At 41.5% G+C, this 26,079-nt stretch overlaps 1 protein-coding gene across 2 annotated transcripts in view; it reads left to right on the top strand.

Moving 5' to 3' along the window:
• Nucleotides 1-26,079, top strand: part of CSMD1 (CUB and Sushi multiple domains 1) — a 2,014,336-nt gene that overhangs the window by 790,500 nt on the left and 1,197,757 nt on the right. The window lies entirely within an intron of this gene.

Genomic DNA, 26,079 nt, shown 5'->3' with positions numbered 1-26,079 from the left:
CGTGATCTAGGTTATCTGTCCGTCCCTTCGTCTTGTTTCCTTGGTGCTGACCCCTTTTCCCATTCACCTTCACAGATCCTGAATTCCCTCTATGGATAGACCACAGATTGGACTTCAAGTTGTTCTAAAGCAAGAGAATTTCTTCCGAGTTCCCACCCATTTGTGGGTGGATTTTGAGGTGGAGAGTCTGGAAGCCCAGAACGCCAGTCCAGAGAAAGATAAATGTCCCAGACCAAGAATTTCATTTGTGTTTTTTCCCAGGGTGGAGGGGTGACTTTCATCGACTCCTAGGAGCTCCTCTGGGTAGGACAGTGGCCTCCTTACTTAACACCTTCACAGAGCTGACCAGACTTCAGATGCTCACGAAGCAGTGGCGTAGGAGGGGACCAGCTGCGTGACCAGCTGTGTGATGCTCAGTGCCCAATATACTGAGCCTATGGACAGCTTTCTTTTGTCTTTTTATTTGCCTTAATTTAACTTCAACTTCTGAAAGCCTGAATTATTTTCAACAGAAAGAAGGAGAGAGAGAGAGAGAGAGAGGGAGAGAGAGAGATGAAGGAGGAGGAGGAGGAGGAGGAGGAGGAACAGGAAAAGGAAGAGGAGGAAGAAAGAAGGAGAAAGGGAGGGAGGGAGAAGAAAAGGAAGGAAGGAAGGGAGGGAGAAAGGAAGACAGACTCTTGTAGCCCTGGGATCGTAAGCCATTTGAGTGAGTTGGACTTGTGCACAGTTTGATGATTACGTCCATAAGCAGAAGGAAAGCAAGCCCACTTGTGGTATGTTCAGTGACTACGAGCCTGGCAAACAAATCAGTTCCCTTAGTCCATAACTCTCACAGCACCGCATGGCAGCCTTCCTCAGAGCAGAAAGAGTGTCTTGCTCAGCCTGTCTCACCTACAAAACCTTACATACCTCTTCAGTCGTTGAACTTGGCACCTGCTGTCACAATTAAGAAGGAAGAATGGGAAGTCTTTCTCATTTGCTTCAGCACTAATCACCAGGCACTGGGCAAACACGTTGTTAAGTCATGGCCCTTAACCTCTGTCTGTATCTATGATTTTTCTATTTTCTTAGGTATTAGTAATAGCAACATTAGCCATTTTGTTGAGAACTTAACTATGGGCGAGGCACTAAAGTCATCATGTAGAATAAGACTGTGACATCGTGAACCACAAGGGAGTGGGTTGGAGCTGTTGTCTCCATCTGTCCATTCCTGCTGTTCTAACAAAACACCATAGAGAGGAGGCTGATAAACAACAGAAATGGTCTTCTCACAGAGCTGGAGGCAGGCTGGATGACGAGATCGAGACCCTGGCAGCTTCCCTGTCTGGTGAGGGCCTCCACCTTGATGTTCACAGAGGCATTTTCCTGCTGTGTCCTCACACAGTGGAGGACGAGGGAGTTCTCTGCAGACTCTTCTAGAAGGGCACTGATCCCATTCCCAAGGGCTCCACCTGGGACCTAACCAGCTCCCAAAGACCATACCTCCACAGACCATCACTACAGGTCTTATGATTTCAGTGTCTGATTTTTGGGGGCACATTCACACCATACCACCCGTCTCTCCCAAGTTTTATATATTATTTAGAAATTAAAAGCAATGCAGGTGAGAATGGTAAACTGGCATAGGGCTGTTCTGGCCCAGGGCTACGTTCTGCAGTATTACAGGAGTTTTGATTGAATTGGCCAGCAGACTTTGTGAGGAGGTTGTTCCTGGCCATGGGTGATGTCTGTAGACTTTCTTCTACTTGCCTCTCTGTGTGCTGATTGGTTGGCCTTTCTCGGAGTGATGGGTTTTGTAATTGATGGATGATGCTTGGATGCCAGCTTGTATTTAAGAGAGTGGGACTAAAATGTCAATGGCATTAGGGTTTATTTGTCATGGGGATAAGTGGTCGAGTGGACAGCCTGGCCGTAGGAAGATGTGCTGGGCAGTTTCATTAGGGACTCCCTGAACCTCAGCCTCTGGAGGCAGTGTCTCTGGCTGGCTGAGTATCCTCAGCCAAGAATTCTACGAAGTCTTTCCTGGTAGGAGAAGGCTTCCACTGGGAAGTCTTACAGCCGACTGAGGGAAGGAGGCTCGGCGTCTCACCTTTCAGGGTATAGATTTTCTCTTAATGCACATTCCCAATTTAGCTCTGTCCATTGTCTGCTGGCTGATTCAGCATCTCTGGGGAGAAAGCGTCCAGCCTTCTCCAGCGTGGGCATGGCAGTAGGCTCTCCCAGTGGGGAAGGGACAGTATCTGGGGATGCCAATCTGTCTTAGTCAGTGTTCTCACGCATCCTCCTCTTTGGGGCCCTCTTTTCACACGTTTTCAGAAGCATGTGAGGGCTGCCACTCCTGAGGCCTTCTAGGAGTCTGTGTTACAAATTGGCTGGCTTCTGGAATTCCCAGTCTGACCCCTTAGATGTCAGCTTTATCAATTCTGCTAAGTCATTTCCTCCTGATTGGGGACCTTACAACTTCTAAAACTTTCTTGCTCTCGGTGTGTCTCCTTTTCTCTCTGTCCTTGTGGAGATGAGCTTTGCCGTGCCTTGGAAGTGTGTCATGAGTAAGAAGAGGCAAGTGCATGACTGTATTCAATATGACGTGTTTAACAGGAAATTCTCTGCTTTTGATAAATTCCATTTGATATGATGTAGTTGAAGTATTTGTGGGAGCATAAGACAGTAAGACCAGTTTGAATTAGGAATCGGGGACAGGACTGTAGTGGTGTTACTCTTCTCTTGAAACTTCTCTACATTTTAATTTACATTCTCCACTTCTGTGGTTGAATTTAGTGACCTTCCCCAGACTAAAGTTGGGTCAAAGCTGGACAAGGGCGTCTGGGTGGCTTGGGTAGTTAAGCGTCTGCCTTCAGCTAAGGTCATGATCGCAGGGTCCCAGAATAGAGCCCCATGTCCTGCTCCCTGCTCACTGGGAAGTCCTCTTCTCCCTCTCCCTCTGCAGCTTACTCTCTCTCTCTCTCTGTGTGTCAAATAAGTAAATCTTAAAAAAAGAAAGAAAGAAAAGAAAAGATGGGCAAAGCTGGCTTGCTCCCTGGCAGTCTGTCCAGGGAAGCTTGTGCTGTGGACTAAGGGAGAACCAGCGAGGCAGTCTCTGCCTGCCTGTGAATCCAGTCCTAATGTGTGAGTCATGAGCTCGTGTACCACTGTGAAGAACGCGGGGAGGCGTTGCCTCCCCAGGATTCTGCTGTTGATCTCCTATTGTGCCATGCCAAGCTACATGATTCCCCTAGCTCTCCTCAGCCCCATGTCTCTTCCTGGCTCTGCTTCTGGGTATGGAATGGACATCTGCTAGGTCGCCCTGTACCTCTGTATTCTTCAACCTGCTCCCATGTCAGGCTTTCTCATCCCAGCAAATGAGTCGTGCAAGCCAGACACCTGAGAACCCATCCTGATTTCTCTCCTTCCCTCCCCTGCTGCGATTAACCTCCAAGTCCTGTTAATTCCATCTCCAAAATACTCTGCCAGTTCTTACTGTCCATGACTTTTGTCAGTGTGCTAGAAAAGCCACCAGGGTTCCTCAGAGAAACTGAAATTTCTTACTAACTTCTTCTTGTTCAAGGTTTTGCACTAGTACGAGATGTTCTTACAAAGCAACATATAAAAATATGCATTAAGATCTTTTTTACTGTCCTACCTTTAAAGCCCTGTGGTCACCCTAACCCCTTAGCTCAGACAGAACCCCCCAGTGAGTTGACCTCGTAACCTTCCTCTCTCACTCTGCTTCTTACAACCTTGTGGACATGGGGCGCTTTTGCTCACTGAGCACCTCGCTGCTCCTGCCACAGGCTGTTCCTCTTTCCTGCCTTTCCACATGCAGATCTCCTTCTCCATCCTCTGAGTCTCTAAGAATACAATCTTTTCAGAAAATCCTACACTGCTGTCTTTTTTAATTACCCCGGGGGTGATACTTTCTATCATGTGGTAATTATATCATTTGTACATAACATTTATTTAATATTTTGTCTTTTTGTATCCTTCCCCCAATTAGAAAAATGGAATAACTGATTCATGGTTGTTAATAAATATTTGGTAATAAACAAATGAACGAATGGATAACGACTATCCGGAGATGTTGAAAATGTTAGATTAACTTAAGGAAAGTCACCCAAGGCTACCAGGAGAAATTGTAAAAGCTGAATCAGGAGTAACTGTTGAACACTTGATGTCTGTGTAGTGATATTTTCCAAGTGACTTTATCTTTACAAAAGAACAAAGAATTGTTCAAGACCGTGTAGATGTTGTGTCTCGTAGCCAGCCGTAGAAGTAAGACCAATCTTTTTGAACTCGTGTTTTTTTTTTTTTAAGATTTTATTTATTTATTTGACAGAGAGAGAGATCACAAGCAGGCAGAGAGGCAGGCAGAGAGAGAGGAGGAAGCAGGCTTCCCGCTGAGCAGAGAGCCCGATGCGGGGCTCGATCCCAGGACCCTGAGATCATGACCCGAGCCGAAGGCAGCGGCTTAACCCACTGAGCCACCCAGGCGCCCCATGAACTCGTGTTTTTAATTGGCATGCATGTTGAAGTCACGTTTGCAGCGCTTGTGAGAAATCCCAGTGGAAATGTTCCAGAGGCTGATGGAAATGGGCAGCCGGAGCCCGGAGAGAGGTTTGGGTATGAAAACGGGACCAGACACTGTTACCTGAGAGGTTCTTCCTCAGTGTGTTCATTTTGTAACTATTCGTGGAGGACTCAGGCTGTGCCAGGGACAGAGCCACGTTTAGCTGAAGCCACAGAGGTGAAGGAGATGGCCTAGAGATGCGTATCACACAAGAGCACATAAGGAGACCCGATGTGGCACTGAGGGGCATAACTACATTTTGCATCAGTGAAAGGGAATAGCAGAGTGCTTTGGTAGAAGAGGGTGAAGGAGGAATTTCACAGCAGGAGGGACAGAGAACAAGGAAGTCCCTGGATCTGATCATTTACACTGGGTTTTAAGGAAATGGGTAACGTTGTGCATTGGAGACCACACCTGTGGGTTATGACTATTTCGTAGGAAATTGCACGATGCAGTCTTATTTGAGAGTGTTTGTTGAGTAGCTGTGCATACGCATTTCTTGAGTCGTAGTCATGCCACAGTGGAAGTGGCAGCCGCTTAAATGATTGCCAAGGCTCAGATCATAGGCGGAAAGAGTATCTCTTTGGTTTTTGTTATGGCGGCACCAAGAAGTGGTGCCTCAGGAAAACTCTTAGGAGAAGCAATCGTCAGGGCACAAGGCTGACACTGAGGGGAAAGGGGCTGAGAATGTGGACTGTCATGAATGGAACAACGATGACAAAAATAGACGGAACGACGAGTATTGGAAACCGTCAGCCTCCCTGTGATGAGCGCCGTTGTATTAAAGATGTACATCCGAGAGCAGCCCACACTCCTGAGTGTTCTGTGCCATATGACTTAGTTTATTAATTAGAATTAACTATTCAATACGTATGGATATTGTTATTGTGATGAAGATCATAGACAATGTCCCTCGACTTGGAAAACACACACACATACATACACACGTCCAAGAACCTGGATTCAGAAATCAGGAACCTGTATTTTCTAAACCTTTATGTCTAGCCCAGAAAATTAGGTCTTATAGTTTATTCCTTGTTTTCTTTGTTTTTCTTTGGGTTTGTTTTTTTGTTTGTTTGTTTGTTTCTTTTTGTAATCAAGAAGGCTAGTTGTGACCCACACATTTTCATTTACAAACAGGGGCTTGGAAAATATCTAAGACTTATTTCTTCTCTGTCCCTCAGAAAACCCTATAGACTGGTATTACATTGTATTAGAATGTTGAGATCCATATTTCGTGTTGTATAACAGATACATGATGTGGCCTGATTTAATGAGTTGCAGAATGTATTCCTTCAAGAGAAATAAATTCCAGTTAAAGCAATCTTCACTATGGAGACTTTTCTGAAATTAGTGCCTTTGGAAAAGGGTTCCTGGAAGCCTTGGGCTTTGAGAGGGGCCTCCGCGGTCATGACTGGTGGGGAAGGAACAGAGGGATGGACTTGCCAAGCCAACATGGTTCTAGAACCCCATGCTTGTGTTTCCTATTTGATTTGATTATAACTCTCCATACATTTCCATCTGAAGCCTTTTCTTTTCTATAAAGAGAATAATAATTTTTGAAGTTTTAAGACCTTTTCAGTTACCACCCTCCCAGGATGACTGGGGCTGGGGTGGTTTTTTTCACTCACCCCCGTAACTATGGTACAAAATTGAACTCTTGGTGCACCATGTATGCATTCACCCACTATGCCATCACAGCGAGCTGTGTGGGAGACTTTGTCACTTGCGGGGGACCCAAGACTCAGTTTTTGGACCGTGAGGGTCTTGGTCCAGTGGGAGCTGTCAATAAGTGAGCAGATCTACGCTTTCCCATAGGTAAGTGGTGTGGTTGCAAGTGGCCGTGTCAACTAAGGCATCTGTGGACATGCAGCGCTGCAGGTGGATCTCGGCAGGCGGGAGGCCCTGAGCGGGCCAGTGGGGAGAGCGGGGCAGCGTGGGCAAGACGCCAGCATTGCAGGCAGGAGAAGGTGCGCACGCAGGGACAGACAAGTAGGAAGGTGACAGACGTACTTAGGAAGCTAGGAATACTGTGGATTCCTGGTACATCCCCCTCACACCACAAGAATATGCAAATGAGGGCAGTGCTGTCCAGACTGAGAGGAGGGTAAGGAAAAGCCTCTTGAAATTCCTTCCTTTCTGTAGGATGTGGATTTAGAAAACCGGCTTTACATGGACCAAGTGGGCAACCTCTGGTTAAAATCCCAAATCCAAGACGCTTGTGTGAATCAGTCCTGCGTGAGCCTATGTCCCCATTTCCTTCTTTCAAATTATTTTCTCTAGCTTTCCTTTTTTTCCTTTTTATTAAATTAACATATACTGTTCTCTAGCTTTTCTTGTTTTAACTTGACCACATTCACTACATAGCTGTAGCCTTTCTCCAGACTGTACTTTTTGAAACCTTAGTCCTAAGAAAGAATAGGTAAGGAAAGGAAACAAACAAAAGAGTTTTAAAGGAAAAGTAACAGGAAGTGCCCGTCACATTTCAGTGTTTATGTTGCTTGTTAGCATAGGCAAGGCCCTGAGAAGTCTGTGTCAAAGAAGTCTATTCAACATTTTAAATTTTATTTTCAATCCTCATATGATCCTAACTTCTGTGAGTACCAAATACTTATTTTTTGTGTATCCTACGTACAGATTTGGGGAAGAAAAAGAAACCGCTCTCCACTTATCAGAACGGTATGGAGGATCTTGAGTTCCTGGAAGGACAAGCTCCCTGTGGGTCAGTGGAGGCTCAGGAGCCTTCACATCCTTTTCTCGGTCTAGAATGCTCAGGAAGCGTTGACGGTTTTATGGTACTATTGATTCAGACATGGACCTTGGCTTGCATAAGTTGTTTACATCTTAACTAAAAAGTTTCAGGAGAAATGCCAGCTGTGGACATTTAAAAGCCAAATGCAAATTTTTGGTGATAGAACCCAATGGGGGAGGGTGTTCTTGAAAGTTGGCTTTTGGGCTGGGAATGGAGGAAAGCGAATTCCTGAGAACGGGCTCCACCTAGAGGTGACAGCTGGTGGTGCCCCTGGGGCTCGGACACAGGGTCCCTGTTGGCCCCTGTTTGGGATGCTGTGTGTCTGCCGAGGTCAGCACCCCGAGAACTGAGGCCTATTCACGTGGTAGACATAGAAGGGCTGTTATTTTGCTCGCTCCCTGGCTTTCTCTGAGCCAGCCTGGAAGAAACCGTTAAAACTGGAACAAAATCACGCTTGACTTTCTCACTAATCCTGACAGAGTAGGTCCTGTGTCCGCTTCTCCTGTGAAGTGTGCTCGTTTGTGTTCATCAGGAGTAGGCCAGAAAGAAAATAAGTTGTAAAACCTAAAAAAAAAAAAAGGCATTTTAAGAAAATGCAGTTTAAGCCTTATTGGCATAGTTTTCCTTGAAAATGTGTCTGTATTTTATAGGCTTCTAGGAAGGTCATGCTACATTTGAAATACACATATTGCATGGGTTATTCAAAGTATGTTAATGTATGTTGATGGACAGATGCCTGTGATGGTCACTGTACATGCACACACATGCACACACGTGTACTCGCATGCCTGTACACACAGGCACACTTTCCCATACACACACACACACACAATGCCTGTGTTCAAAGTTCTGAAAAAGACTCTTTCTGAAATTCTAAGAAAGCAAACCTGATTTCCATTTCAGCCCATGAGTTTTGTCACCATCTCTTGGCCTCTGTCATAGGTGAAGGTACTTTAAACTCACCACACAATGACTTATGGAGGTCTAAGAAATAAGAGTGAAAACTGGGATGAAGTTTAGGGAGTGGGTGCTGGGAGATCTGTTCATCGTTTTCTCTGTTCTTTCCCATCCGTCATCATGTCAGCAGGACTCTGCCCTTCTCTCCATGTGTCCTGAATGACTGTGTGTTCAGTATACTCCGGTCCCGTAGTCCCCTGCGATGTTCTAAACAACAAGCTCCCCATCCATTCATTCTTTTGGAAAATATTGAGGACTGCCCTTGGAATCATTTGGAAGATGCTTTACTTGGTTTTAAGAGTTTTGTGCTCTAAAGATGTCATACTGATTTGTAGATATATTATAAATAAAGAAATAATAAAAAGAAACAAAACTGGGAAAAAAAAATCCCTTGCGTCACTCCAGGATAAGCAGGTAATTTATTTCCTCTGCTCATGGTCTGCTTCTGTCCCCTATCCATCCTTCCTTGAATTTACTCATCTGTCAGGTCCCAGGCCAGGTAGCCACCCAAGGAACCCACATTCCAAACCTTTCTTCACCCTGTGTCCTGGCTTAGGGGACCTCGGTGACATGGTCCCCAAGATGCTCATACTGCTTTCTGGAATAAAACCCATGGAACAGCTGCCCCGTAGCAGGCGTGTTACATTACTTCCAGCAACGTGGGGACCGGTCCTGTCATACTCACTTTCAGTAGAGCATCTCCTATAGCATTTAGCACACAGTAGAGGCTAAATAATGCCAGTATGTAGTTTGCATTAAGTGTATTGTTTAAAATGTTTATGTAGAGATGATTAGAAAATGGATTAACTTTTAACTTTTGAGTAAAGATAGTCACGGCCTGTGGGTTGGTAGGCAAGTGCCTGAAAATTGCCGGAAGTTTGGAAAAAAGTCTTTGCTATTAATTTGAAGGAAAATTAATGATAGAAGCTGTGACGTGCAGTATTTAAGTGGCTTTCAGTCTGCCGCTGAATCACACACCATCACTTTGCTCCATGGAGAGGATTTCAATATTAGATTATTTTCGTGGCCTACCCTAATTCTCATAGCAGCATATTTTGTGGTAGGAAATATTTTGCAAAGAATGATCCCATTCAATGGGAATCAGGCCACTGAATATGCAGAAGGAAGGGAGAAAAGAAATTTCCAGAGAAGCTGACTGAATCTAAGGAAATAAAGGGGAAAACAAAAGTGGCCATTGTACCTTAAGTATTGATGAATGATTTAGTAGTACATTGTTTCCTGAGTCATCTTTCACATACAAATTCTGAAGGAGGCACGGTCGTGCTTAAAAACACATCAGCGAATCCGCGTCAGCTCCAGAAGGAAGGGAAAACAATTCTCTGCGAGATAGTTCCAAGCCTGTTTATTCTTAATGACGTCTTGTGATTCTCAGGTTGGGGCAGGCTGTTCTGGATGGCGTAGCCCCATCTCCCCTGTCCTTTCCTCTCCGATGAACAATGCCCTCCACTGATCTCACCAGCTTGAGGAAGTGTTCACACTCTGACACTAGAGAGAGAAAAATGGCCTTCACCATTTGTACCTCATCTGATCTTCGGCCCCAAACTCTAGCACGCAGATCTGTCTTACTCCCTTACACTTCTCAGTCAGGCTGTGTCTGCACCATGCCCTCCTCCATTCGGTACAGGACGACCGTGTCACCAGAGCGTGGCCCCCCTGACAGCCATGATGCTTCAAAGCAACCCATGCCCCGCCCACCAACACAGCCCGTTTCTGGGTTCGGCCCCATGGCTGAGCAAAAATCCTACTTGACTGTTAAAAACCATTAAAAACAGAGAAAGCAGGCATTTGGTTTTTCCTCAGATTTGCCAGCAAGAAGGCAAATTTATTTGATGTTTCAACCCTGTATATATTATTTCCCTGTTAATACCACACTAAATTATATTCAACAGGTTTCCTCATTCTGGTAATTAGTTGGTGTCCATATGTGTGCCCCGAGGTAGGAGGGGTTTTCACCATGGCCTGGCCAGCGGTGTTGAAGATGGATTGAGCATCTCAGTGCCAAATGAAGAACTTGACACATGGCCCCTGAGACAGGTTCCCTTGCTGCCCGTCTGGAGCAGTAAGGCACGGAGTGAGTAGCGCTGCTGTGTAGGCTGCCAGGACCTGCGTCCCTTGCTCTTGGAATGGGGTGACCCATCTGGTTCACAGACAACATGTACCCATTAGTGAAATATGATTCATATTCCAACTCGGTTTCTCCCCGAGTTTATATACTAGTGAGAGATTGTCCAGATGTTCTTTTGGAGTATATAAATAAGCTCGATGGGATGAAGAGTCTGTGTTCTTCCGTGTTGGCCATGACTGAGATGAACACGACTGCAGATCCAGTCTTCATTCAACAACCCACTTTTTAAGAGTAGGAAAAAAACAAAACAGAACAAAACATAGGACTCAGAACTCAACACCAGGTCTTGAGCTGGACATAATGAAAGAAGCTGGTTGGGAATCAGAAGACCAGGGTCACGTTTCTGACTCACAATAATCATTACCCTCAGCTTCCTACAGTAGGAGAGAGTTCAGCTGGAAAGGGCTGTTCCCTGAATGTTGGTCTATGAACTGGACTGGGGTGTTCACAGCCGATGAGAAATGTAAGGCAAATTGGGTAAATTTTTCATAACTTTTAACATTAGTTCATGTTGTTGCATAACATCAAAAAATTATTTTATCTGAGATTTTTTTTTTGTTCTTCCTTAATAAGATAATGGCAATGGTAGAGAGAATTATTATTATTATTATTTTTAAAGATTTTATTTATTTATTTGACAGAGAGAGATCACAAGTAGGCAGAGAGGCAGGCAGAGAGAGGAGGAAGCAGGCTCCCTGCTGAGCAGAGAGCCCAATGTGGGACTCGATCCCAGGACCCTGAGATCATGACCTGAGCCAAAGGCAGAGGCTTTAACCCACTGAGCCACCCAGGCACCCGGTAGAGAGAATTATTGTCTAGATAACTAGAATTTACTGATGATGTCAGACTCTTATTTTTTAGAATATATTTTATATTTTAAAGACTTTATTTATTTAATAGAGAGAAGGAGCATAAGTGGTGGGGGCATCAGAAGGATCCCCATGGAGCAGGGAGCCTGCAGTGGGGTTCTGTCCCAGGACCCTGGGATCCTGGCCTGAGCCAAAGGCACTCAATGAATGAGCAACCTAGGCACCTCTTAAAATGTATTTCATTTAAAAAATGACATTCTATAAAAATCTAAACTTTCTAGAATCTCTAATCTGAAAAAAACTCTAAGAGCCATCCATCTCTTAGTCCAGAAGGATAACACAGACTAAGTGAGTTTTTCTCATTTTCTAGAATGCCAGGAACATTAATGACATAGGATCACATGGGATGAAGTACAGTTTCCATATCTTAATAAGAGTATCTATTTTTTTTTAAAGATTTTATTTATTTATTTGACAGAGATCACAAGTAGACGGAGAGGCAGGCAGAGAGAGAGAGAGGGAAGCAGGCTTCTTGCTGAGCAGAGAGCCCGATGTGGGACTCGATCCCAGGACCCTGAGATCATGACCTGAGCCGAAGGCAGAGGCTTAACCCACTGAGCCACCCAGGCGCCCCAAGAGTATCTATTTTTAAAAATATTTTATTTATTTATTTGACAGAGAGAGATGTAGCGAGACAGGGAACACAAGCCAGGGAAGTGGGAGAGGGAGAAGCAGGCTCCCCACTGAGCAGGGAGCCCAATGCGGGGCTCAACCCCAGAACCCCAGGATCACAACATGAGCTGAAGGCAGATGATTAAAGACTCAGCCACCTGAGCACCCCACACATGTTGATATTAAAGTCTTTTAATTCAGTTGGTTTGGGGATTTTCTAGAAGTTATTTGTAGATATGTCTTTGGATGCTGAATCTCGAGTTTTGATTCAGGTTCTAAGTAAATTAGAAATTACTTTAGGCATTAAATGCAAAAAAAAAGTAAATAGAGACATAGCTGAAGGTGCTTTAAACATAATAAAGAATAATTTATTCACTGATATATTGTTTCAAAGCATGACTTGAATATGCACTGGACAATACCCATACTTCTTATAACTGAACAGGAATCTACGGGTCTTGTTATTACATGACTACCACACAAAATGCTATTTTCTTTTTCTTTTCATTTTTAAGATTTTAATTATTTATTTGACAGAGAGAGATCACAAGTAGGCAGAGAGACAGGCAGAGAGAGAGAGAGAGGGGGAAGCCGACTCCTCACTGAGCAGAGAGCCTGATGTGGGACTCGATCCCAGGACCCTGAGATCATGACCTGAGCTGAAGGCAGAGGCTTAACCCACTGAGCCACCCAGGCGCCCCACAAAATGCTACTTTCAACTTCAATTTTAGAACCAAAGATATCTCTCTAAAAATAAGGATATGGTTTACCTAATTCCTTTTTTTTCCTAAATAGTGTATGCTTGATGTTGACGGAATATTTTCTGTAGATTTTTGATTATGAAAGCTGGTTAGGTTTTCATGCCCTCGAAGAATCCCACTGAAAACTTATCACCGGATGTCCAGAAGCGCACACGGCAAGTTTGGAGGGAATTGTTTGTGAAGAAGGTGTGAGTCTGTAACACTCTTTGCCAGGTCCTTACTTGCAAGTCAGTTTGCTTAACGTTCCATTTGCCTAAAGCCTCCCTTTCAAACTAAAGATACTGCCATTTTAGAGAACTTAATATAAGAGGAGGGATGTTGCTTTTGTGAAGCAATTTATGGGTTATTTTTTTGCCAATTTAGCAAAGCATCTTTCTGCCCAATTTGGCTAACTATCCCTTTGGATGCTCAAAAGTGTGCAAAAGATAAAAATAGAGATAAATACATTGAAACATATAGTAGCATTTTCAAAGGGGCTCCAAATTCTCAGGGTACATGAACTGCTGCATTTGGTGATTTGATGATAATAATTCAGTGACTTTGATTTAGGTAAAATGATTCTAGATGAATGGTATTTTAAAGAAAAACAGAGAATAAAGAAAGTCAAATTTAAGACTTGAATGTAAGGATAGTGGGTTAGGGAAAGGCGCAAAAGGAAAGGTTTGAATCTTTTGGATTTTCTTTCAATTCATCTTATTTTATTTATCTTATTTGTTAAAGATTATATTTATTTATTTCTCAGAAAGAGAGAGCACAAGCAGGGGGAGCAGCAGGCAGAGGGAGAAGCAGTCTCCCTGCAGAGCAGGGAGCCTGATGTGGGACTCGATCCCAAGACCCTGAGATCATGATCTGAGCCGAAGGCCAATGTTTAACTGACTGAGCCACTTAGGCACCCCTCAACTCGTTTTAATCTGATGTGCTTGATTAATGTCAAGTAAGGAATGAAATTTTTCTATAACCTATTCAGCGATTAGAACAAGTAAAATTTCGGAATATGATTAACATGTAGATATGAATTTCCTAAGGAAGGAGGTATTTATATTACAAATTACTTTTAAGCCTTTATTTTCGTATTTTTGGTTGGCTGTTGGTAGTAGTAATTTTCCGTAGAAATGGTTCCTGCTTAGGGGAGTGAAAAGAAGGCCTGAGGCCATCCAGTTTATTCTTAAGCCACTGTCGCTTATACCAAACACTGAGAGACAAAGAGTGAGTACTGCCAGGGAGCACTTCCCGTTTTGAAAATGTGGACCAAACCTGAGCTTGGTAATGGTCTCGAGGTCTTATAGATAAGCGCCGGCTGTCCACTAACTGAATGGGTGATATATCTCTGCTAATTCAATATATTAAAGATTTACTGGTTCTTACTGCTTTAACTTACCCAGACAAATCAAGGATACACTCAAACAAGTAAGCTGACGTGGAAATTGGCTTTCTCAGATAAAGTTTTTATCTGGGCTGCTCAAAACATTAGTTGAATACTAGTCAGTTAGCTATAGATTTCTATGCCTTTACTCTACGCCTTTCGTGAAGTTGACCAGATACTTCGTTTTCTGGTTGAACATTTATAAAATTCCAAGAAACACTAGCATTAAGCTATTCTATAAAAGAAGAATCCCATTACCTAATTACTATTTGCCTTTTAAATTTGAAAACTCGGTCTTTTCTGTTTCAAATGAATGATAGTGCTAAGGGCCCTCAATGCCCACGACAGAATCATAAGAAGAAAAAGTTGGATTTGGGTGGGTCAGAGTTGATATCACACATATCTACTTTTCCCAACTGAATGTGTCCCGTGACTGTAGACCTTGTAGGGAAGACATTAAACAAAAACCACATGGCAAACCTAAATCCAGCCCTCAGGGATGCTGTGCTTGATTGTGGGGTTTGGGGGTGTGGGCGTGCTGGGTAAGACAGGGTGAGGGAGAAGGGGCGGGGAGACGGAATGTGGCAAGGAGTGACAGAGAAGACGCTTTCCCAAGGAAGCATAAACGCGAACAGGAGTCCTGGGGAGAGGGAGGCTGGGGATCCAGGGAGAGGCACAAGGGAGAAGGTGTGCTCAAGGGAGGGAGGGTTGGCCCAGGGTTGGGGGGGAGGGTGTGGAGGTGTTGGCAGAATGGAAATCCAAGTAGTTCATGATGACCAGAGAAGAGGAGGCCACTGAGTAAATGGTGGGAGAAGAGACGTGGAAAGGAGATCCAGGACAGACTGGGAAACTCCTTGCATGTCCTAACGGGAAGTTCTCCTATTACTATAAAACTTCCGGAACATAAAGGAGTCCTAGCATTAAAGTCATAGGACGTAACAGCTATTTAGAATTCTTGCTCTGCTGACAAGATGGAGGGAAGATATCCGATCACCGGGAAGAACTTAGGAGCAGGGCTTATAGGAAGCAAGGAGAACAATTGGAAGCCCTTTGCATTGTAGTGAATTACGTGACTGCAGTTCAGAAAACTTACAAGGGTTAGGAAGGTAAAGCCTTGTATAGAATGAACCTTGGGCTCCAGGGAAGAATTTGGGGTTTTTTTGTTTTTTGTTTTTAAGATTTTATTTATTTATTTGACAGAGATCACAAGTAGGCAGAGAGGCAGGCAGAGAGAGAGGAGTTGAGCAGAGATCCTGATGCGGGGCTCGATCCCAGGACCCTGGGATCATGACCTGAGCTGAAGGCAGATGATTAACCCACTGAGCCACCCAGGTGCCCCAAGAATTTGTTTGTTTTTTTTTTTTTTAATAGAAAATTTGGACATCTGCTATAGGATAAGCCATTAACAGGCAAGACTCAAGAAAGAAGGAATGATCGGAGAAGGAAACAGTCAGAAACGGGAGAGGAGAGGATAGAACTCATTATGGTTCATACTTAAGAAGAAGGAAGTTTTCACATGTGCGTTTCTCTGCTCTCCAATGTATACTGTGTAAGGCTGAATTTTCATGCACCAAAGCTGGAAGGCATATCAGCAACGACAGTTAAGAAAGTCTACAGTTGCTTGTATTTTGAAGGGATACTTAATGCTACTGTAATTTTCCAACCTGGTTGTTAAAGTAAGCCGTTATAAAACAGGATAATTTTCTAGATGTTCTTTTTCTGATTTCCATGATGCAAAATCCCTACAAGTATATTTTCTCCATCTTTCATGCTTTTTCTTCCTGGTATATTTTTAGTCATTTCTTGACTCATCATGATTTTTTATAGAATTGGTTTTATGCCATTCGGCTGCATATCATAGCCTAGGTTTTATTACTCTACATTCATTTTCTTCAAGTTATTTTCAGGAAGAAAAAGAAAATAGAACAAGTCAGATCCATCTGATATTGAAGTTAAAAATATAATTTTCTCTTATAGTTCATGTTAGATTAATAAACTGCGAAGGCAAATGAATGGGAACATCAATTATCAGCTTTCTATAGTCATGGAAATTCTGAAAACAGGTAAAATAGAATTTTAATAACAAGGTAATTATAACAGGCTGGCAACTCCATTGCTTGGAGAAGTGCTTTTCTTTCACTCCTGAAAAGGATTCCAATAAGATCTAATTTGTTTTTCTTTTTTTCTCCTACTTCCTCACCTTCTTTTCCTTCTCATGTTGTGTTTTGACTGCAGAAGCCATCACAACAAGGGAATTTACCTTTGAAAGGAAGGAACGTGTCTTTGCTCTGTTGTCATATCTAGTTTCCTTCCTGTTACCTGGAAGTCTCCACCCACATGTTTACATGTTTTCCATCAACAAATTCATAATGTGCCTTGGCCTCCACATTCTAACATTATACTCAATAGGTAATAAATGTGTGTTTTTTGCTCAGTATCAACAAAACCCATTTATCCTGATGTACTATCAGATGTTTAACTGTTCAACAGCTTCCTCTTGGAATTTTAGGTTTTACTTCTCTTGGCATCAGTATCTCATGCTACAATAAATGTCATCTAAATGTACATTCCTGGGAATAGAGAGAATTAGACTAATTAACATGGGTGTACCTGTGGATTCTTGCTCTATGCTGACCTGCTTCTCTTCAAATAAGGACCGATTCGTAAATCCTAACACCAGATCTGCAACTGTATCTATTTCAATGTAATCATTTTAGCCTTTAGCATTATCAACTTTAATCGTTTGTTATTTTAAAATGTTATGAAATGTTACATTATCTCTATTGACTTTTTGATTTATACATTTATTGAACAAAAATTTCATTGGGGGGTACCTGGGTGGCTCAGTCAGTTGGGGGTCTGACTCTTGGTTATGGCTCAGGTTGTGATCTCAGGGCCGTAGGATCAAACCCCGCGTCAGGCTCCACGCTCAGTGGGGAGTCTGCTTACGATTCTCTCTCCCCCTCCACCCCTCCCCTGATCACTTGCTCTCACTCTCTCTCTCTCTCTCTCTCACATAAGTAAGTTTTTTTTTTTTTAGTTTTTCATTGGAAATCAACATGTAAATGCTTAACCTTGCAATACACACCTCTCAATGCATAAACAACCTCCTGTGCATAATGAAGTTTTTAAAATAATTTTCTGTTTAAGAAGTATTAATGGTTAGACGGCAGTTTTAAAGGAATGAGATAAAAATGCAATCAGCTATTCAAAGTTTAGATAAAGTCCAACTGTAAAATAACTACAAGAGAGTCAGTCAAATAAAAATACTACTTATTTTTAAATTCTTGAATGTGTGAAAAACACCTGAATTGTTCATTTGTTTTACTGCTAGTCAAATAATTGCCAGCCCCAACCACTGAAATAATGCTAATATGGTTTAGGTCATTGATAATTGTGTGATTTAATTTTATTATTTGAAATAATAATAATAATAATAGTTATTTTGTTCATTATGTAACTCTTCATATTAATTTGTATCTATCTCATTTTGTAATCTTATATTTACCCCTAAATATATAGATTATTTTATTTTTACCATTTGTAGTATTTTGAATATCAATTAGATTAGAAAAATACTTTTTTGAAGTTAATAATGTACCTCTTTTGAATGTGAAGAGAGAAAGATATATATTTGAAAGAGGTATATGTGACAATATCCACTAAAGCATTTTTAAAGGGTGCTCTTTATAAGTTTATGGTTTGGAAAATACTTATAAGAAATATTATATAATGGAGTATGACTCAACCATCAAAAGGATGAATTCTTACCATTTACATCCACATGTATGGAACTAGACAGTATTTTGCTGAGCAAAATAAGTCAATCAGAGAAAGACGATAATCATATGGTGTCACTTCTATGTGGAACATAAAGAATAGCACTGAGGACCACAGGGAAAGGGAGGGAAAGCTGAGTGGGAAAAAATCAGAGAGGGAGACAAACCATGAGAGACTCTTAAGTCTAGGAAACAAACTGAGGGCTGCTGGAGGGCAGGGGGCTTGGGGGATGGGGTGACTGGGGGATGGGCATTAAGGAGGGCACGTGATGTGATGAACACTGGGTTTTCCATGCAGCTGGTGAATCACTGACCTCTGCTTCTGAAACTAATGGTGTACTGTATGTTGGCTCATTGAAGTAAAATTAAGAAAATATTATATGCTTTCTATTTTTTCAGAGCAGAGGACATTTATTTAATCTAAATTATAAAATAGTTTTTGAAATTTGGGAAAACAATATTGTAATCAGATAATTGGTTTCTAGAATCACATAGGCAATCACTCAAAACTCATAAAATTTGGCATGACCTACAAATACCCAAATATAATGTTTTTAAGTGGCATTGTTTCCTTGAACATATTTTGAAATCCTAGTTTTCCTGAATATATTTCCATATCCTGGGAAAAACTGCAGGGACCAGTGGCTGGAACTCCCTCTCTCCCCCCCGCCATTATTCCAACTAGTCCCTCACCTTTCTGTTCTTCAGACTGGGGAGAATGGGCCTGGAGTCAGAAAGATTTACGGGTAAGGTGGGGAGAAATGACATATTCTTGGAAGAACATAGAATACAAATGTCCTAAGTGGATGGGTCGTAAGGTTAGAGACTTGGGGAAAAGAAAGCACAAAATAATCTAAGAATCAGAAAAAAATATTTGCCTGCAGGAAGATTCAGGACTGGTTTTTCCAGAAGGCTGGTACTGTAAGGGGCTGTTCATTTCTTGTCGTTGGATGCTTATTCGTAGAAGTATGCTACCGGTACCCAATTTTCAATTCATACTTCTGAAAAAAGTAGCACCAGCGTTTGTTTCTTCCATGGCCAGAGTATCTGTTCATATCAGAGTGAACAGGGAACTCAGCTGACCTCAGCGTGTATTGTTTCGTGGAAGAAACGTGGTGCTTGGTCCGGAGTGGTAACAGCCGTGCAGTGGGTTGTGTGGGGACCGTGCGTGTGTGCAGGTTGCGCATCTTTCTGGGTCTGATTGCACCTCTACCACAAACTGGATGTGTCCCTTCCAAATGGCTGGAATGACCTTAGACTCTCAAGGTCAATTCGTACACCCATACAGTGGGAAAATCAGTTACCTCCATGGGCTTGCTTGGAGGGCTAAGTTGCATTTAAAACTAAATAATCTAGCAAATAACAGACACTTCGAGAATACTAGCTTGATGATATTGCAAAGAGATGAGGCTCATGCCAAGGTTAAAATAAATTTTTTATAGCTCTTGCCTTATAAAACTAATCTTTAAAGGACACCTGGGTGGCTCAGTGGGTTAAGCCTCTGCCTTCGGCTCAGGTCATGATCTCAGGGTCCTGGGATTGAGCCCCGAATCAGGCTCTCTGCTCGGCGGGGAGCGTGCTTCCCCACCCCCCACCTGCCCCTCTGCCTACTTGGGATCTCTGCCTGTCAAATAAGTAAATAAATAAATCTTTAAAATTTAATCTTGGGGCACCTGGGTGGTTCAGGCTGTTACGTGTCTGCCTTTGGCTCAGGTCATGAACCCAGCATCCTGGGATCAAGACCGGAGGGGCTCCCTACTCATCAGGAAGTCTGCTTGTCCCTCTCCCCTCCCCCAACTCATGCCCTCTGCCTCTCTCTCTAAAATAAATAAAATCTTTAAAAAATAAAATTTAATCTTTACTCTAAAATATATGAGTAAGTCAGAATCAACAGAATTCTTTTAAAGGGGCTATTTTAAAAACTAGATGAATAAGAAAAGTTTTATTATGCGTTGTATTTTACTTAGGGTTTAGCCAACGGAAAATGTGAACTGAGACTGTCTTAAACAGTACTTCTTTATCAAATATTTGATTCAAGAACAATTCCATTCAAGAGAGTTGAGATAAAAGCATATACATTGAATCATGCTTTGTTTTTTTAAAGAAACGATGTAATATTTTTATGGAAAAAATAAAAATAAATGACTGCTGTTAGAATAAATGAGCTAGGATTTTTTTCTTTTTTGTGAAATAATTTAGGCTTGTCTTTGCATACCTTTTTCACACATTTGTCAAATGTTTTAGCCGGTCAGATTGAATCTTCCAGTCAGTGTGGAATAGACGAGATGTAGTAATTCCCCACACATTATAGCCGGTAAGGTAATAATAGATTGTAGAAAATTGAATCTGGTTCATTTTACAATCTAAAAAACTGTTGACAAACTCAGGAATTCTTGGAGAAAGTGATGTTTTATAATTAGATTATTGGACACTTTTCTAGTTTTCTTAATTTTTTAAAGATTATCACATAATGTTCTGCTAGTTTGCTAACTTGGAACTGGAAAAAAATTCTAAATCCTAGAAAGCAAATGGAAAAGTAAAACCTAAAAACTCAGTTTTCTTCTTACCACCCCATGAATTGATAGTCAGGGACAAGGGGATGGTGATGTTGTCAAAGATGGTTTTGAATTAGATTTCTTAGGTACAGGCTCATGGAGCCCACCATCAGCACATGCAGTTAGGAGCTAAATACTCATGGATGCTTTAGATTTTAGTTTTAATTTATCTCTAATCATGTATTTATATGTATGTAGGTATCATGTGCCTGCCTTCCTACCTGTATATCTAGCTACCGACCTCCCACCTGTGTATATACTACCAACTTACATCTCAATCTACCTACTTACATACCTACCTACATGCTTATCTACCTCCCTCCCTCCCTTCCCACCTACCTACCTACATACCTACCTGCATGCCTATCTACCTACTTACTACCTACATGCTTACCTACCTACATACTTACTTGCATAGGTGCCTACCTAACCTACTAGCCCTGCTTGTCCAGTGACCAGGGCTGAAGGTAAGAGTGGAATGACCACTATCTGATTGGGAGCCCCTGCTTCCTGCCACACTGATTCCGCTCTCAGAATCCAGCTGTTTAATAACAGAGGACACTTTGATTCGCAGAAGATGGATACCACTCCCCTTTGTTCATTGTGAATAGGCTGTTTTCATTGCAGAGAGGGGAAGAGATATAGGTTTTCTATTGCCGCTTTAATAAATCACCATAAGTTTAGTGCTTTAAAAATCACAGCCCAAAATACATTATCTGACTAGGGTCTCCGGGACCTAGAATCCAGGCTCAGTAAGTCTGCTTTTCTGGAGGAAAAGTGGACAGCCCCATTTCCTTGTTTTTCCAGCTTCTAGAAGTGGCCGACATTCCTGGGATCATGGCCCCCTTCTCCAATCTTCAGAGCCAGCAAGTTCACATCTTTCCAACCATTTTTCTTTAGTATAACTATCTCTGATCCTAGCCTGGAAAAATTCTCAGATTGAAAAACCCGTGTGATTACCCTGTGTCCCCTCCGATGATCCAGTACAATTTTCCCATCCCAGAATCCTTCACTCTGTGTCTGTCAAGACCCTGTGGCCAAGCACATGACCACATTCTCAGGTTTTGGGATTCGGGTGTGCACAGGGCTGGTGGAGGGCGTGATTCTCCGGTGTTCGCATGGGCTGCTTCTGCTCCCCGGAAAAACGTCTTATCACAACTGTTACATAAGTATGTGTTTGGGCACCTGTTTCTCTTGTACTGGCTTTCCTCTGGCACTGCAGGCTCTGGGACGGCAGAGGGCAGTGTCTGGAAGGACAGGTCCCATGTTTTCTGCAACAGCGACTTTGGTATCACTCACCACAATGGTCCAAGAGGGAAGCCAAACAACCACTTTGGAATGAATACACGCCCATGATTTATTGAAGATGATACGATGACAAAAATTGGTTTTAAATTTAAGTAGAAAAATACAAATCTGGTTTTGAAGATCTGGATAAAACCCACTCTTGTGGTTTTTATAACCACAAACATCTTGTACATTTCCATGACCTCTATGTTCTTCCATTCTAGAGAAAAAAGTTATGAAATGCAAAAAGAAAAAAAAAAAACCTACACAGAAAGAGTAAGGCATTACCATGCCATATTGTCACTGAGCTCTTGAAAAGCAAACAGGCAGATGCTTCATTTTCTAAAGCACATTCAGTAAAATGAATAAAAACCTAACTGTATTGTAAAGAAAAGACATAATTCATCGAGCAGCCACATCTCATTTTGTTGTGTCATTATAGGGGTAATAATGCTCTCTAAGACAGCTGGCCAGCCCACCAGCCCTATAAGTGGCAGGATGAAAACGTTTTCTCTGGGGGAAGAAAAAAGTACTTTACACTTAAATTGAGACGGAAGCATTAAGAGCTGTCAGGAGGAGGGTTGGACATCCATGTGTCTCCATTGCTTCTTCCCAAAATACAATCAGCTACATGTAAATAAAGGATTTTTTCTGGTCCAGGAATTTTATGGTTGGCTTGAATAAGTGCTGTTGAGCAAGGCAAATAAATGTGACACTCTCCTCACCACTTCCATATGTAACGGCCGTCCCTCATGATTAGGTACGACAGAGAGTCTTTTTGCAGGAAGTGAAGACTTGAATCCCGGCCCCCGCCCCATAGAGTTCAGGTGCATAAAGCATTCTGTAGGTACTTCAAATGTTCCACATACACATAAAGGGTCTGAGAATTATTTTTTTTGCCCTTTAACTTTTGAGATGTATTTTGGAAAACTTGAGAATATTATGGAAATGAAGTGGATGGCCAATGGCTAATAAGAGCTCATGTATTTCTTGTATTTCTATTCACTCTACGGTGTTACTTACTGTATTCTACATAATTTTTTGTTTAACTTCCTGGAAAAAATACACACCAATATTTCTTTTACAGATATTTTGCCTATGTAACATTACTTCGTCCTTACTGCAATCATTTGGATTGTGAATGATTATCTTTAATTTACATGTCAAGTCACTTATGCTCAATGAAGGTAGGCACTGGCCCAAGGTCAGCTAGAGAGAGGGTGGTAGATAGAATTTGAATTCCTCTTTCTCAGACTACAGCATATCATAATGTCTTAGGCACTGAGCGTCTAGATATGAAAAACACTATGGAGAAGTCAATTCATAAAACAACTTTCCCAAAATTTAATTATGGAAATTAGAAAGCTAACATGAACCCAAATGCCTATAACTCTCTTAGCCTTTTTTCTCCCTTTTTAAAAATTTTTATTTTATTATTTATTAAAATTTTAATTCCAGTGTGGTTAACATACACAGTTATATTAGTTTCAGGTGTACAATATTTAGCAATACTATACATTATTCAGTGTTCATCACCATAGTGTGTCCTTTTCTCCCTGCATGCTTTACTTATTTATTTTTTTAATTTAAATTTATTTAAATTTTAGGTAGTTAACATACAGTAGTTTTTGGAGTAGAATTCAGTGGTTCATCTCTTACATACAACAGCTTTTTAAAAAGGATTTATAATTGCATAACGATAGTAAAACATAAATTTATTTTACCATAAATTTCTAAAGACTTTTAGAATTTTTATCTATGTCTTCCTTAAAAAAATAAGAATATTAAGTAGAGAATTGTGGGATTTCCTTTTAGTCTGGTTTGCACTGATGTTTCTGTGATTTATATGACCTGTGTGTTTTTGTTTTATTTTGTTTTAAATTTTTTATTAACATATAATGTATTATTTGCCTCAGGGGAACAGGTCTGTGAATCGTCAGTCTTACTAAATAGCACTCACCATAGCATATACCCTCCCCAATGTCCATAATCCAATCACCCTCTCCCTACCTCTCTCCACCCAGCAACCCTCAGTTTGTTTTATGAGATTAAGAGTCTCTTATGGTTTGTCTCCCTCCCAATCCCATCTTGGTTCTTTTTTTTCCTTCCCTAACCCCAAGCCCCCCACTTTGCCTCTCAAATTCCTTGTATCAGGGAGATCATATGATAATTATCTTTCTCTGATTGACTTGTTTTGCTCAGCATAATACCCTCTAATTCCATCCACATCATTGCAAATGGCAAGATTTCATTTCTTTTGATGGTTGCATAGTATTCCATCGTATATCTATACCACATCATCTTTATCCACTCATCTGTTGATGGATATCTAGGTTCTTTTCATAGTTTGGCTCTTGTGGGCATTGCTGCTATAAACATCTGGGTGCACGTGCCCCTTTGGATCACTGCATTTCTACCTTTAGGCTAAATACCCAGTATTATGATTGCTGGGTCATAGGGTAGCTCTATTTTCAACTTTTTGAGGAACCTCCATGCTATTTTCCAGAGTGGCTGCACCAGTTTGCATTCCCACCAACAGTGTAGGAGGGTTCGCCTTTCTCCGCATCCTTGCCAACATCTGTCATTTCCTGACATTAATTTTAGCCATTCTGACTGGTGTGAGGTGGGATCTCATTGTGGTTTTGATTTGTATTTCCCTGATCATGAGTGATGTGGATGGAGCACTTTTTCATGTGTCTGTTGGCCATCTGGATGTCTTCTTTGCAGAAATGTCTGTTCATGTCTTCTGCCCATTTCTTGATTGGGTTATTTGTTCTTAAGGTGTTGAGTTTGATAAGTTCTTTTTTTTTTTTTTAAAGATTTTATTTATTTGTCAGAGAGAGAGGAGAGCGAGCGAGCACAGGCAGACAGAATGGCAGGCAGAGGCAGAGGGAGAAGCAGGCTCCCCGCCAAGCAAGGAGCCCTATGTGGGACTCGATCCCAGGACGCTGGGATCATGACCTGAGCCGAAGGCAGCTGCTTAACCAACTGAGCCACCCAGGCATCCCTGAGTTTGATAAGTTCTTTATAGATATTGGATACTAGCCCTTTATCTGATATGTCATTTGCAAATATCTTCTTCCAATCTGTCAGTTGTCTTTTGGTTTTGTTGACTGTTTCCTTTGCTGTGCAAAAGCTTTTGATCTTGACAAAGTCCCAATAGTTCTTTTTTTCCCTTGCTTCCCTTGCCTTTGGCAATGTTTCTAGGAAGAAGTTGCAGCTGAGGTCAAAGAGGTTGCTGCCTGTGTTCTCCTCAAGGATTTTGATGGATTACTTTCTCACATTGAGGTCTTTCATCCATTTTGAGTCTATTTTCGTGTGTGGTGTAAGGAAATGGTCCAGTTTCATTTTTCTGCATGTGGCTGTCCAATTTTCCCAACACCATTTATTGAACAGGCTGTCTTTTGTCCATTGGACATTCTTTCCTGCTTTGTCGAAGATTAGTTGACCATAGAGTTGAGGGTCTATTTCTGGGCTCTCTATTCTGTTCCATTGATCTATGTGTCTGTTTTTGTGCCAGTACCATGCTGTCTTGATGATGACAGCTTTGTAATAGAGCTTGAAGTCCGGAATTGTGATGCCACCAACTTTGGCTTTCTTTTTCAATATTCCTCTGGCTATCCGGGGTCTTCTCTGGTTCCATATAAATTTTAGGATTATTTGTTCCATTTCTTTGAAAAAAAAAAGATGATATTTTGATAGGGATTGTATTAAACATGTAGATTTCTTCAGGTAGCATAGACATTTTCACAATATTTGTTCTTCCAATCCAGGAGCATGGAACATTTTTCCATTTCTTTGTGTCTTCCTTGATTTCTTTCATGAGTACTTTATAGTTTTCTAAGTACCGATTCTTTGCCTCTTTGGTTAGGCTTATTCCTAGGTATCTTATTGTTTTGGGTGCCATTGTAAATGGGGTCCACTCTTAATTTCTATTTCTTCTGTCTTGTTGGTGTATAGAAATGCAACTGATTTCTGTGCATTGATTTTATATCCTGACACTTTACTGAATTCCTGTACAAGTTCTAGCAGATTCGGAGTGGAGTCCAATATATAGTATCATATCATCTGCAAAGATGATCTTGTGTGTTTTTAATGTTGAGTGTTTTTCTTACATGTTACAAGACCCAAAGCAAAACAAAAACTTGATGTGGCATGATCAGAAAAGAACTATTATCAGTGGATTGAATAGAGGGACTGTTTTGGACTTCTAGCTGGAGTCTTGTCATAATGAGTACAACAATGCATTTCATTGTTTCCAGGCAGTTAAAAAGGAACACTTGAAATTTCTGACTATGGCAATAAAGGAAGCAAATCTCATTGAGATGTTATGACTAAAAATAAATTATTACCAGAAAAAATTATAATGATGAAGACTTGTGGGTACACATACTTAATTATCATTCAGGATTTCATGGAAACTCAAGACAAATT

The sequence above is a fragment of the Lutra lutra genome, chromosome 2 (assembly GCF_902655055.1).
Source record: "Lutra lutra chromosome 2, mLutLut1.2, whole genome shotgun sequence".
NCBI classification, from domain to species: domain Eukaryota; kingdom Metazoa; phylum Chordata; class Mammalia; order Carnivora; family Mustelidae; genus Lutra; species Lutra lutra.
The sequence above is the reverse complement of the archived record's forward strand: the minus strand, read 5'-3'. Positions and strand labels throughout refer to the sequence as shown.